Consider the following 14652-nt stretch of genomic DNA (forward strand, 5'->3'; position numbering starts at 1 on the left):
GTTGTTTGAAACTAAGATGTGCAGTATATATGTAATTTTATTATTATTATTATTGTTATATATATATATAAAATGTAACTTATTTTATCTACTTTTAGTATGGAGAGCTCTGCTGTGATGTGAATTTCCCTTTAGGATAAATAAAGTCAAAGCAAGTTCACAAATGACTCGAGCAATTCTTCGGTTCAGTTCTAAGCTGAAAAAAAGGGTGTATAAAAGGAAATATATATATTTTTATATATATACAGATATATAAAATACAAATGACAGTGCAAAATACAACAACATACTCCCAAAAAAACAGGACAGGACGTAATGAAAAAAACATTCATTACAATAAAGCATCTGCAGGATTCCTGAAATCTTCCAGTTCTGCTAAAACACAATTTCACTCGTCCAAGTTCGATGATCATAACAGTGTTTTGATGAGAGAGTGCAACTATGTGTACGGTTACAGAGGAGAAGGAATGCCATTGGGTTCTCTCTCCTCCTTGGCAGCGCCACTCTTTCAATTCTTTTGCCATTACGTTGTCATCAAGCCATTTGGCTGCTCTGGCCTCATAAGTGCGGCACAAGAAAAGAGCTAGTTGATTCAATTAAAGCCACACCAATTCAACTCCACTGAGAGCCAGCCAAGAAGGTTCTTTCAGAGGCCAAAGCGGGAAAGGTGGAGGAAAGCCTTTCATTAAATCTGTCTCGAATTTGAGCGTGCATATTAATGTCATCTAGGTAGTCATGCGTTTAGTAGTGGCCAGGACGATTCAGCAAATCAACACTGTTTATTCGTGTGCTAAATCTGTTTATGCGTGTGATAGTCGCGGTCTGTCTGTGCATGTGTTTGTCGCTGGGGCCAGCGGTGGCCGTTTGTCACCCTGAATAGGCTCAGGGTGGTTCACATCATTGGGGCATTGAAGGTGTCTCCTCCCCTGTTGTAAAACAAGGGTGTGTGTCACACAGGCACACAGGAGGCATTGTGTTCATTGCAGGGGCTGCGTACCACCCAGAGTGTTCCCTAAACCTAACCCCCCTCCAACACCTCCCCACGACCCTGTCCAGCCCACGGCCACAACCCTGTCCTGACCACTAACAGTGCAGGAGAGCGGGACGGACCATGAAGGTATAAGTCAGAGCTGGACATTGGGGCTCTGTCAGACATGTATATGTAAAAAGAGCGTGGGATGAGATTGAGACCTGGAAGAGGCGAGGGGGCGTCTCTGTGAGTTTCCCCTAACAAGATAGGTCAATGGGATGATTGATGGCTGCAGAAGTGGGAACAAAACAAGGGGAGGTGATAAAAATCAGAAAAGAGGGCAAAGAATGGAGAGGGAACGAGGGTCTTGTATCCGAGTTAGGGACGTCTGTGCGAGTGTGAGGGTGTGTGGGAATATTTACTGCCCCGCAAAAGTGGGCGACTCCGACTTGTTGCTAATTAGCGGGGAGGCATCTGAGCTCTGTGGACCAAGAGTGTGTGTGTGTGTGTGTGTGTGTGTGTGTGTGTGTGTGCGTAAATGCTAAGCGTCCAGGGGCAAAGGGAATACGACAGGATACTAAGACCAAAGAATGGCCTGCGCTGACCACCTAAGATGACCCCCCTCAAACACTCACACATACATACCTAAAGTTAAACACCCCTCACTATATTCCTCCGCCCACTACAAATTGATGCAAATGAGCAGTGCTTTACTTTAAAAGGCAAATAATTTATGGCTAACTGTCAGTTTCCTGAGTTAGAATCACACACATACGCACACACACACACGCAAACAGCAGGGCTCTTAAACTGAAGAGTTCAGGCTTGTGTTTTTAAGAGGGGTCCCTTGTCATGTGAAGTACTTTGAAGAGGATCTGCAAACTTTGGCAAGCAGAGACCCAGGCAAGCAACACAACCATAGGTACAGTATGGACGACAACACAAGCTGTCAGTGTTTGTCCTTTAGAAATGACTGGCTTTTCATGCTTGGTGTAGTCAGTCTCTAAGTAAGTCACAATGTCTCTGGGAAAAAAACATGATCGATTATTCAGTGGCAACGTCTTTATGTGGTGTCGAAAAGATTCTGTAATCTGACTACACTGTCAAAATAAAGGCCTTCTTGTTGACACTTCATTATGATGGTCTTTAGACAATTGGTCAGGTGTGATTGACTGCTAGTTGACATGTAGTTGCAAGGTTACTTAGGAGGTTTTTACACAACAACGTTAAGACCAAAGAATTTTTACGCACTTTAGCCATTCATTTATACGGCGATGGCATTCTGGCTGGCTGAAAACTACAAAAACACCATTTTGTGAAAACACTGGCATCATTGCACATGCATATTTTGTATTCAGGTCTATAGACATACATAATACAACCAAAACAACAATAGCGGGCTACAAAACCTTAGGTGTTCAGACATGTAGCATTTGTGGCGTCGCTACAAACTGGTCTGTATAACAGACAATTTTTGGTAATTTTAATGGATCATTTAAAAAAAATTGTATCTACTGTCCAAGAAACTTTTCAAAAATTAAAAAGTTAAAAAAACTGCTTTTTAGTACATTGCAGCTGCGGTCACACTGCACTTTTCTCCCCATAGATTTCCATTCATACGCACGCAAAGGCATCAGACCGGAAACGCAAGCTCGTGCGACAAGTTTCGCAGTTCCCTGCATTGCAAAGTTCAAGGTTGGTGAACTCTGACCTGCGAAGTCGCATCACTTGACTGCGTGAGACCAATCGAGGATCAAAACATGACCTCTCTGTACAGAAATGTAAAATATGGACCAATCGCTCGCTTTCTTCGAACATCTAATCATCTTGTTTAATCTCGCCCCTTTTAGCAGTGCCGAACAACAGAATTTCGGATACTCAAACTCTAGTGTGACCACAGCATTAAAATATTGGTAAACCATCAGTTTACTTTTTATAGGCCCCTAACAGATATTGTATTGACCATAAGTACTCTAAAAATGCTTCATTTCAACCAAAATTTTGGTAAAATACGGAAAAATCCAAATGTTGATTCATGAATTAAATAAACAAAAAAATTTATCTTGTAATGACTACGTTTACACGGACATCACTGATTAAATTATTTGCCCTAATCTGAATCAGACAATAATATGATTAACATATTGAAGCACATTATTCGATTAATGTCATTGCGTTACCACACCATCCACATTTCCTTCGGAGTTTCATGTAATTTCGGGTATATTCTTTTTAATTTGACAACTTTAACTTCAGTTTGGCACTTTCACTTTAATTCAGGAACATTTCATGCATGCCCCCAAGTGACAAATAAGATATTGGATGAGAGTATGAACTGCTTGAAGAGTGTAGTTTTAATGGAATTTAAATCGCTGTATAGGAAAAAAAACCTCCACATTTCACAATGCAGGTGTCTGTGTTCCTTTACTGACTCAGTAGGTGCAGAAAATAGTGTCAAACAGCCGTGTGTATATGGAATATCCTGACACAAAATGCGTCGAAAATCCTATATGACAGCAATAGTTTGATTTTGGTGTTTACATGTCTGTACTGCACTTCAATAATGCGACTAAAATCGGCATACTCCACATGTCTTAATTCCATTTCTGTTAAGTTCAATTATGACTTCAGTCAGATTAAATTAATCAAAACTTGCTGTTTACATGGTAGACTCTTAATCAGAGTATTGCTTTAATCCTATTAAAATCTGATCATTGGTGTCCACGTAAACATACTCAATGTATCCACATGTTCACCAAGGTTGGATTAACTAACTAACATTATGTAGCATAAAAGAAACATCAATATGAAATCAATATGTTCTTAAACTAAATTAAGCAAATGACATGACATCAAATATCCCTAATCACCTTGAACTGGCCTTGCTTTCTTCTTTCCATCTCTCCAATTGTGCTTATTTTCTTCCAGTTTCCTTCAAAAAGACATTGGCTCACTCAAATTGGACATCAATCTCCATGAGCTGATCTACTTCATTTGTAAAACCTCATAACAAACAAAATGACACCATTAATCGAGCGGTGATTAAAACATCAGCCCCTTCAAATCTTTAATGAGAGAGTCATGAAATCTTACCACAGTGTCCATGAGTGAGATGTTTTATCCCAGAAGGAGTGCGCCTGTAATACAGAAAGTATACACGGTTACTTTCCATAATTTTTGATCTAACATAATGCTGAGAGAAGTATAATTTAAGGCGTACCAGGGTGTTTTGTAGCAACTTTTCTATTATTCTCTTCTCTCACCAACCCATCTGTTCTTCTTGGCACATTCAATTATGTTTCACCTTGGAAAAGAGCAAGAGAAAAAGGATCAGGCTCTAGTGAATTGCACCAATTTACAACAAACAAAACCCCCCATTGCTGAAGCCTGCACATTATACCACTGTGAGGAACAGAACTATAGAAGAATGATGAGAACTACAACCAAAAATGTGATTATTGTGTTAAAGTTAGTCAAAAAAAAAATGTTTTTAATCCAAACATCTCCTGCTTTTCCCTATATTACAGATTTGAGCCTGTTTCCCATGCAAACCCACTGAACACTTTCTGAAGTGTCTAACAGCATGAGATGCATGCATATTTACAAGCTCTAATAACTTTTTACACAAGAGCCAATTTTCTTCACAGGGTGTTAAAGTCAACCCTAATCCAGTAGATACACACCATCCCAACAAATGTTTCTCGTTAGACACTCCCCACAACACACACGTAAGGTCTGTGCATAAAACAGTTTTCTATCATGTATTGGAATGGGTTTACAGAGCCGGCACCTCACATACTGTCATCAGCGAGTTAACACCCAACTCTCAGCGGTCACGCTTGCCAGGTTGAGTGTTTAACTGACAGGTGGGAATGAGGGAATTGTATATATATGTGTGTGTGTTTAGCAAGCAATCTGTAATGAGGGGGCAGTGTGTGTTTAGGCCTGTAATGAGGTGTGAGAGAGAAGCGAAGACCTTAATAGGCAGCAATTACTGAGTGTGTTGTAGCTGAGCGAGTCTATTTGTGTTGCTGTGTATTTGTATGTGTTTGCGTGCCTGTGTTGCAAAGGTTACTTTGACACCTACTCTCTAGCAAACCTACTCTTCCAGCAGAGAACATTTGATTGACAGCACATCAAAGGCACAGCTGCAATTTCAAAACAAACCATTGTGTGTATTTTGGGTGCACAAGATTTTTTTTAAACATTAATGTCCATTTTTGTTTCTAAATTTGTAACTTTTATTACTTTCCCAATATTTATATTTAGTAAAGCGTAATATATTTTACTCTAATAAATTATAATTAATTAATTTGATAATAAGGGTGGTGTGGTGTTGCAGTGGGTAGCACTGTCGTCTCACAGCAAGGAGGTTGCTGATTCGAGCCTCGGCTGAATCAGTGTAGTTAACTGTTAGTGTGTAGTTAATAACTGGGGAGTTTCTCCCCGTGTTGACATGGGTTTCCACTGGGTGGGTTTCCTCTGGGTACTCCGGTTTCCCCCACAAGTCCAATGACATGTGCTATAGGTGAATTGGGTTAGCTAAATTGTCTATAGTGTCAAGTCGGCTTTATTTTCATTTCAACAATATGCAGTGCAGTACACAGTGAAACAAAACAATGTTCCTCCATGACCAAGTTGCTACATCATATATAAATTAACAACACAGGACCATGCACTACTATGAAAAATGTTGTAGAATAAAATAAAATAAGATAAACTAAAATAAAAATAAGAGTGCAAAGTGCAGTTGGTGCAACATTTAGTGGAAAGACAAGACAGGACAAAAAAACAGTAATGCAGACCAGTACACTACGGATGTTGTGCAACTATTAGATTAGATATAAATACTGTACATGTGCATGTGTGTGAATGGAAGTGTATGGGTGTTTCCCAGTGATGGGTTGCAGCTGGAAGGGCATCCGCTGCATAAAACATAAGCTGGATAAGTTGGCGGTTCGTTCCCCTGATTAATAAAGGAAATAAGTCGAAAAGAAAAGGAATGAATGAATGTTACGAGTTGCTTCCAAACTCATCTACAACTAGCCCAAATGTTGATCACACAACAAAAGTTATAACTAGAATGCTATAAGAAAATAGAAAACAATCATTTATTGTTTACCTGGTCTTTTGTCTATGATTAGCTCAGCTCACCCCTTCTGACAGTTCTTTAAAATTGAGTGGTTCATCTCACATGACAGTCCCATATAAGCTCAACTAAAGCACACAGTCAGAGCTAAAATGAACGATAATTAGTTCACCTAAGCCGAAGAGAAAATGAATGAATGAATTTGATTAAGAATTTGCACAAGTTAAAAATAAAATTTGTGATTTATGCTCCTTTGCATTTTTTATACAGCAAGCTATAAAGGATTTTTAAATGATTTAAATGATATTAAATGACTCTAAACCCGTTTAAAATGAAAGGATGAGATAAATAAGTCATTTTAATGTGCATTCATTCATTTTCTTTTCGGCTTAGTCCCTTTATTGATCCGCGGTCTCCACAGCGGAATGAACCGCCAACTTATCCAGCAGATTTTACACAGCGGATGCCCTTACAGCTACAAGCGATCTCTGGGAAACATCGACTACGGACAGTTTAGCCTACCCAATTTACCTATACTGCATGACTTTGGACAGTGGGGGAAAGCGAAGAACCCGGAGGAAACCCGCGCGCACGCAGGGAGAACATGCAAATTCCACACAGAAACGCCAACTGACCCAGCAAAGGCTCGAACCAGCGACATTCTTGCTGTGATGTGACATCAGTATCTACTGCACTACTGTGAGTCAGGAGACATTTATTTAACCTGAGTAATTATAAGTCATTTATGCAAATGATTTAATCAAACTTTCAATGAAGAGTTTATAATCAAAATAAAAACATGTCAAAGTGCTCAAAAAATAAATACAATTAATAATAAAAAAACAATAAATTACATATATTTTGAAAATAAAAATACTTGTATACTTATATATACTTACATATATAAATAAAAGCACACTAACAATCACACAGATATATTTTGGAAATGTTCGAAGTTTGGCAAAGGGTAAAGATTGAGATAATGAAAATTATGCAGTTAGATCTACCTTTTACTCCAGTTTTTCTTGCTTGATGGGATACCCCAGGATGTATATAATAAAAACCAGAGATATGCAAGAAAGACTATAACAATAAATTGGATGAGACCAGACCCTCCTACAATATCACAGTGGATAGAAAAAGTTAAATATACTCAATATACAGAATGGAACGCATGACTGCTCAACTTCAATTGAAATTGGATATTTTTAAACAGAGATGGGCACCTGTCACTATGTATCTGAACATGGCAACAGGACATAGTATTGCCAGCTGTATCCTTTGAAATTTGAAAATGTTGTATGTGTATTTTTGTAATTTGTTTTTATTTACTGATAGTGTTACTTGTTGTTATTATTATTTAATTTTTAATAAAAAAAATATTTTAATAACTGCTGCTGTCATTGACTGTTTAGTTCTGTAAAATTATTTAAAAATTATAATTATAATTAATATAATAAATAAAATAAAAAAAAAAACTAACAGATTTTGTTGTTAAAAGCATAAATATGCTAAGACTTAATGCATTAATTTGGCATCTCAAGCAAACGCATAACAATATTAAAAAGAAATTGTTTTTCCACTTATTTATTTTATCTGAATCTAACAATCACTGACACTGAGATTAAATTGTGAAAGGGTTAATCAAAAAGAAACCCTGTTAAAATGAACACTGTGTGTACAATATGTGGACAAGGTTTATGAAAAAATAAAACAGATTCTCAAAAATAAATGTAAAGTAAAACTGAAGCAACAGATAGTTAGATAATGCTTGATTATGGAAATGCATGTGATGTGGCCATTCATGCACAGGCTACAAAGAAACACAGTTTTAGACAGTTTTAAACCCAGCTCATATGTTTTCCTGATTGCCTTTCCTCTCTCTTTCCACTTTTTTTTTTTTTTAATTAAAAAGACAAAACCCACATTTAAAAAAAAATAACATGAAGAAAACCTACTCTCTGCGATGCTCTTTGACTTTTGGATGACCGGGTGACGACCCCCCCGGGACAGGCTGGTTTTGGGATAGTCCTCAGGATGACCTCATCAATTAGGATGAAGATGAGTTCAACAGCAGTCGGTCGCCCCATCGCCATCTTCCTCCCTCTCCTGCTCACTCTGTACATCTTTTGTGTTCGTTAGTTTTCATCTCTCTGTGTGCATTCCTTCATTAGACACATGATCTCTCATGATCTTTTACATAGTCTCACCCCGTCACCTCAGCTGAACTTCATATGCCCTTTACTACAGTACTTCCTGCTTTGCATTACATCTGTCATTTTTCAAAACTGGTTGATGTCGGAGTGATACATTAGAGACAGGGTTCAAAAGTCCAAGCTGGAAATATCTGGAAAAAAAAGCAGATAAATAAACCAATATTAAAGAATGGTAACAAAATGAAGAAACATTAAGACAAGGCATTATGTTGAGGTCACAAATCAAATAAATACAATTGTAATGTCATCAAATGCCAAAACGTTGACTGAACTATTAGATTTCGTGATGCCATATTCAATTTCTGAATATTTTTTCCATGTTTAGACTTTTGTCTTTAACAACACTAACTGAATTCTGGTTTGTATTGTCAATGCCGTGTGTTTTGTGTGTGAGAGAGAGAGTGAGAGAATTGAAGATGAAAGTGATTGACTCCAGAATGTATTGGGAGTTTTGAATTGTTCAGCTTTTTTCCCACAAGGTTATCTTTTGATCATTCAAAAATCATGCTGGAGAATTCAAAAATCATGCTGGATCATATATATATATATATATAATAGAATGTGGTGACCCCTGATATAGAGATATAGAGATATAGAGATATAGATATATATATATATATATATATATATATCAGGGGTCACCACAGCGGAATGAACCGCCAACTTATGTTTTACGCAGCGTATGCCCTTACGACTGCAACCCATCACTGGGAAACACCCATACACTCATTTACACACAAACACTACGCACAATTTAGCTTACTCAATTCACCTATAGCTACCCAGTGTGCCATCTCTATAATATAATACATAGAAAAGTATATGGTGTGTAAAATAAATCATGTTTTTTATGGTAAATAAGTTGTTTTAAGCTGTTGACTTGAAAACTCCAAAAATCCAAACAAATTCAGGGCACATGCATTTCTTTCTGAATATTTGGAGTCAAACGTTTTTGACGGTTCTGTGGTTCTCGTCTATGACCTCTGATCTATAGTTCTTATTTTCTATTGGATTCAAGTCAGGTGATTGGCTGGGCCATTCCATCAGCTTTATCATCGTTTCTAAAACCGTAGTTTGAGTATCCTTTGCTGTGTTTAAGATCATTGTCTTGCTGAAATGTCCACCCTTTCACCTTTATCATCTGGTAATGTAGGTGTTGGGACTAAAGCAGCTCGCTAATATTGTTTTACAGTGACATCTGGCCTTTATAACTACTGAGAGATTTCAGTGCCAGTCCCCTCGCCTTTTTACACTTTCTTTTTGTCAATAATTTTTGTGTGTCTCATTTCATTTTATTACAAATAACTTAAAGCCCCTAATATGCATTATAAAAGGTCATTTTGGTTTTGGGTGTCTCCAACAACAGGCTGATATGCATGCAAGGTCAAAAAAAAAAACACTTTCATTGTCATATAATATGCATTTATTTTTTACCTAATTATCCCAACAACCCCCACATGATTCGTTAAGCGATTCATTTGTTTCCAAACTCCTCCTTTGTGTGAGGCTAATCTGCACTGATTGGTCCGATGACCCAGTCTGTTGTGATTGGTTGGCTGGGTTCAGCGTGAGATTAAGAGAAACATTAAGCACGTTTATGAAGTAGAAGGAGTTCAGAATATATGAGTGAGCCCAATGCAGGAATGCAAATCCAGTTAAGCATCAGCATATTGCTCTATTCTTAACCTCAACCACAAGTAATAAATGACACACATTCAATATTAATCCACACAGTGGCAAAAGTTCAACTATTTTGAAAATGGACCGTACCACGCGTGTGAGGAACAGATGATGGAGGCCATAGCAACGACAAAAAGCAGGAGATCCCAAGCACAAAAATGCATTTAAATCAGTAAAGCAAGAAGCACACATCGCGTTTTCAACATGGTTTTGGATGCGATATGTGAAAAGCACAAAGATTTAACCTGAGATTTAACTTAATACATCATTTGCAAACTACAGATAATGACGTCTAGCCATGTCTCAGTGACCGTAATCTTCACGTCATCCATCTCATGATTCTTCGCACTCCGCTAGTATCTGAAGAGAAAAGTGCGTTCATGTTTTACTGGATCCGGCACAGCATATTTGGCGATGTCTCGTATCGACGTTGATGCGTGCAGGCCAAAGATCCGAACAAATGACGAATCATTCATTTGACTAAGTCGACTAAATAGAATCAATATTTTTAAACACAGTGCACTTTCAGATTTAAACCTCAGCTGGATGTTTCCATTCACTTAGAGCTGTGTTACAGACTACATAGATGGTAATTCTGTGTTTTCTGTGAGGACTTTGGTTTTTACCGACATCTGGTTGGTAACAGACCAGAGTCGCAAAGTCACAAACACAAAAATCAACAGTGCACCTTTAGAAATATTTTTTCTGAGAAAAATGGTTCGATAATTACTTTCTCATTGCATTATATTACTCCTATTAAATTATGTAATATTACATTATGACAATTAAATATAATTCAAAATAAATATAATATAATATAATATAATATAATATTTGCAGGTGCTGAATATGAAATGAAACCCAGTGCCTGCATAGTTCAGTGACACAGTAAAATAAGACATCTCAGCATGTTTGAGTGAGCGTATGCAGGACGACATAGAAGAAAAAGAAGAGAGAAAAGTGAAAGAAAGAGAACGCTGCTCTGATCTCTGATGAATATGTAAATCCTGATAGCGGGCCGCTCTCCGGGGGACCCCTTTTACCCCTGCTTTCCCACCCCACACAAGAGATGAGGGACCAGGGCCACACTGAAGCTTAGCGGGGCCCAGATCTTCACTCCCGGATGATAATCCCACTGTCCAAAAGCACGGATAACGAGAAGAGGACCATAATCCTATTGTCCTTCTGTGTCACATATGTCGCTTAACACACTGTCTCTCCATTGCAAGACTTCATCCAGAGCGCCAACAGATTGGCCCCCTCCAAAAAGTGCTTGTTCTTCTTACTGTCCCTACCTCTTCCTCCACGCATTTTACATACACACAATAATGTTCCTCTACACTCAAATGAAACATTAAAATCTACTTTGACAAATATATACACAACTACTAATTTTGACTGAAAAATCCACAGTTCCAAATCAAAAATGAAAAACCTCTATCAGATAAAATATACAATTAACAATAATTACTAATAATAATTAATACTGTCCAACATATATCAAACATCTTTCCCATGCCTTTTAAGAGAGATAATATGTTAGCAAATTTGGTCCAGGGTCTTGGACAGGCTATCAGAGACTTTTGGAGATCTACATTAACCACATCTAAACACCAAAAGCAATTTATACTAATTGCTTTAACTACAGCAAATGAAGTAATGTTACTTAAAGACACAGCATATCCTTTTTGTCACTAGAGGGAGCTTATTCACAACAAACACTAGCTAAGTTTCCTTCCACCTATTTTTATGCGCATTTTGGATATACAATTTCCGTTTTTGCTGTTGATATTTGGCGGCAGTTAATGAGGAAGTGACGATTTTGTTTCCTTTGACTCATTGGATGGAAACGCTGCTTTATTCGTACATCTTTAATGCCAGGGGTCACCAAACTTGTTCCTGGAGGGCCGGTGTCCAGCAGATTTTAGCTCCAACCCTAATTAAACACACCTTAACAAGCTAATCAAGGTCTGACTAGGTATACTTGAAACATCCAGGCAGGTGTCTTGAGGCAAGTTGGAACTAAATCCTGCAGGGACACCGGCCCTCCAGGTCCGAGATTGGTGACCCCTGTTTTATCTGATAATCCAGTTTTACGCATAAAGTTAATTAGCATTTTTTGATGGAAACATCACTACTGGCATAGTTTAATTACATTATGATTCAATGGTTCCATGAGTGTGGAATGTTGAGAGTTGTCATCTTCACTGTATCCTACGGTAGTCCTGAAATCATGTTTATGGATTAGCTAAAGTATTCAAAACCTATTATTATGTAGGAGTATGAAACAGAGTAAAGCCGCGGTCACAGTGCACATTTCTCCCCATAGACTTCCATTCATACAAACGTGAATGCGTCAGACTGGAAACGCAAGCTCATGCAACAAGTTTCGCAGTTGAGTTGCAAAGTTCAAGCTTGGAGAACTCTGACTTAGGAAATCGCATCACGTGACACCAATCGGAGATGAAAACATGACCTCTCTGTACAGATATTTAAAATACCAATCGCTGGCTTTTTTTAATGTCTAATCGCCTTGTTTAATCCCGCCCCTTTTCGCAGTGACATAGGACAGAACTTCGTAAGCTCAATGTCTAGTGTGACTTCAGCATAAAGCAGAGTAAAGCTGACTAAAGCTAAAACACGCAAAGCTGAAACGAGACCACTGAAGCAATTGCTGATGAGAGAGGAGGCTCAAAAGCAGCAAAGCCTTTATTATGTCACAGTCAACCACTTCCAATTCTTCCAGTTGTGATCACATGGGGAGGCAGCAGCACGGCTTTATCAAACTAAATACATTTTAAGGTTCTGTTTAATGCTGCTCTGTGCAGTCTAATAAAACGCACAACACATTAATGTGTCTTTGGGGTTTCCCTGTTTTGTATAAAACCAAACTATAAATCAAGAGTGTATGACATCATCAGCATGGCAACACAGGACAGGGTCCACGTCACAAAATAAAAGTTTTTTTTGAATTTGAACATTCTTTAAAACATTTGGGATGCTATGAATGGAAAAACCCAATCATTGGGTTAAAAAAAAGTGTTATTTAAAAGATTTATGCCCTTTTATGCTCCTTATTCCAAGATATAAAATAAGTCTCTGTTGCAAGAACCTAGCATTTGAATGCAGCTAACGAAATATGTACAAAGTTGTTAAGTTGAAGTGTAAAGTTATCAGAAATAAAGCAATAAGAGTTTAATTCTTGCATATTCCTATAGGGGAATGTCATTTAAATCCAACATGTGCATTTTGTATTACACCAATATTTAAATAATGTAAATAAAATATATAGTTTCTGAATCTGCACCCAATAACTATGGAGATAGAGAGTTTTGGTCAATGACTACTTCACTTAGTTAAATGCATATAATGTGCATATTGCAACATGATAGTTACAGTCAAGTCATACTAATTTCTATAGTGCCTTACATAATAAAGATTCCTAAAACAGCTTTATATGGTCAACAAGAAGGGGGGAATGTGAATAATTGTAAAAGTCAAAGTCATCGAAGATAAACAAGAGCGCTAAGGTAATTGCGTCATCAGCATGGCAACACAGGACATGGTCCAGGACCCAAAATAATGTAGCTATTTCAAATTTGAACATTCTAAGTCTCTGATGTCTCTACTAGAGGGTGTATGGGTGGTTTCAGCTCAAAATACCCCACAGATAACTTTTTGTAACTCTTTGAAACTGCCCCTTTTAGAGTTTGATCCAAATTGTGCCATGTAGTTGACTGTTGCTTTAAATTCAAATGAGATCAAAAGAAGGTGGAGCTACAAACGCCTGAGTCTGCAAAGCAGCGGATTCAAAACAGGACTAACATTATCTTTGTGAAAAACAGAAAATATCAAAAGAAGTGGATCAGAAGAATGCTCCTTTGTCCAATATATAAAATAAGTCTCTGATGCATGATGTAGGAACCTAGCATTCGAATGCAGCTATCGAAATATGTACAAAATTGTTAAGATGAAGTGTAATGTTCAACAAACATTAAAAAACTTGACTAACATTATTTATTGACTAAAAACTCAAAAGAAGTGGATCAGAATAAGGTAGGCTGGAGACTGTGTTCATATGTGCATCCTAAACTCAACGTTTATAATGCCTCTTAGCCTCTTGGCCTCTTAGCCTCTTGTCATAATCTTTGTCAGATATAGTGAAAACTATAATGACAGACGGCTGCTTTTTACTCAGGCCTGTTTATGCGAAGGAGGGAGAGATTGTCACTAATGGGTGGGACCTTCCCCTTCCAATAAATCAAAGTGTTTCTGCAGACTCCTTTTCTATGTGTGATTATAAAAAATAGAATTAATTTGTATTATTAGAGGCTGGTTATATTTACACAATATTTAATAAGTTATTTTTGAATAATAGTTTCTCTTTAAATTAATAGAATATATATTTATCCAGTGGTTGGGTTTATCCATATTGGTCTCTGCATATTTGTCCCAGGTTTATGCATATTGTAGCCAAGCTTAGTCTGAAACAATCAAGTTTGTTTGTGTATTACTGTCCTATCCACATATCTGTACTTATTATGTGTTCTATTTATACCAAAAAAAAAAACCACAACAAAGCATCATCTTCACAAACTCTACAGGCTGAGTTTGTATCAATGTCGCATCTCCATATTGCTGTGTGGGTGGCATGTGGTGGGGTGTGTGTGAGAATATTTACTTGAGGTCTGTGTGTG

This window comes from Danio aesculapii, chromosome 9 (assembly GCF_903798145.1).
Source record: "Danio aesculapii chromosome 9, fDanAes4.1, whole genome shotgun sequence".
Lineage (NCBI taxonomy): Eukaryota > Metazoa > Chordata > Actinopteri > Cypriniformes > Danionidae > Danio > Danio aesculapii.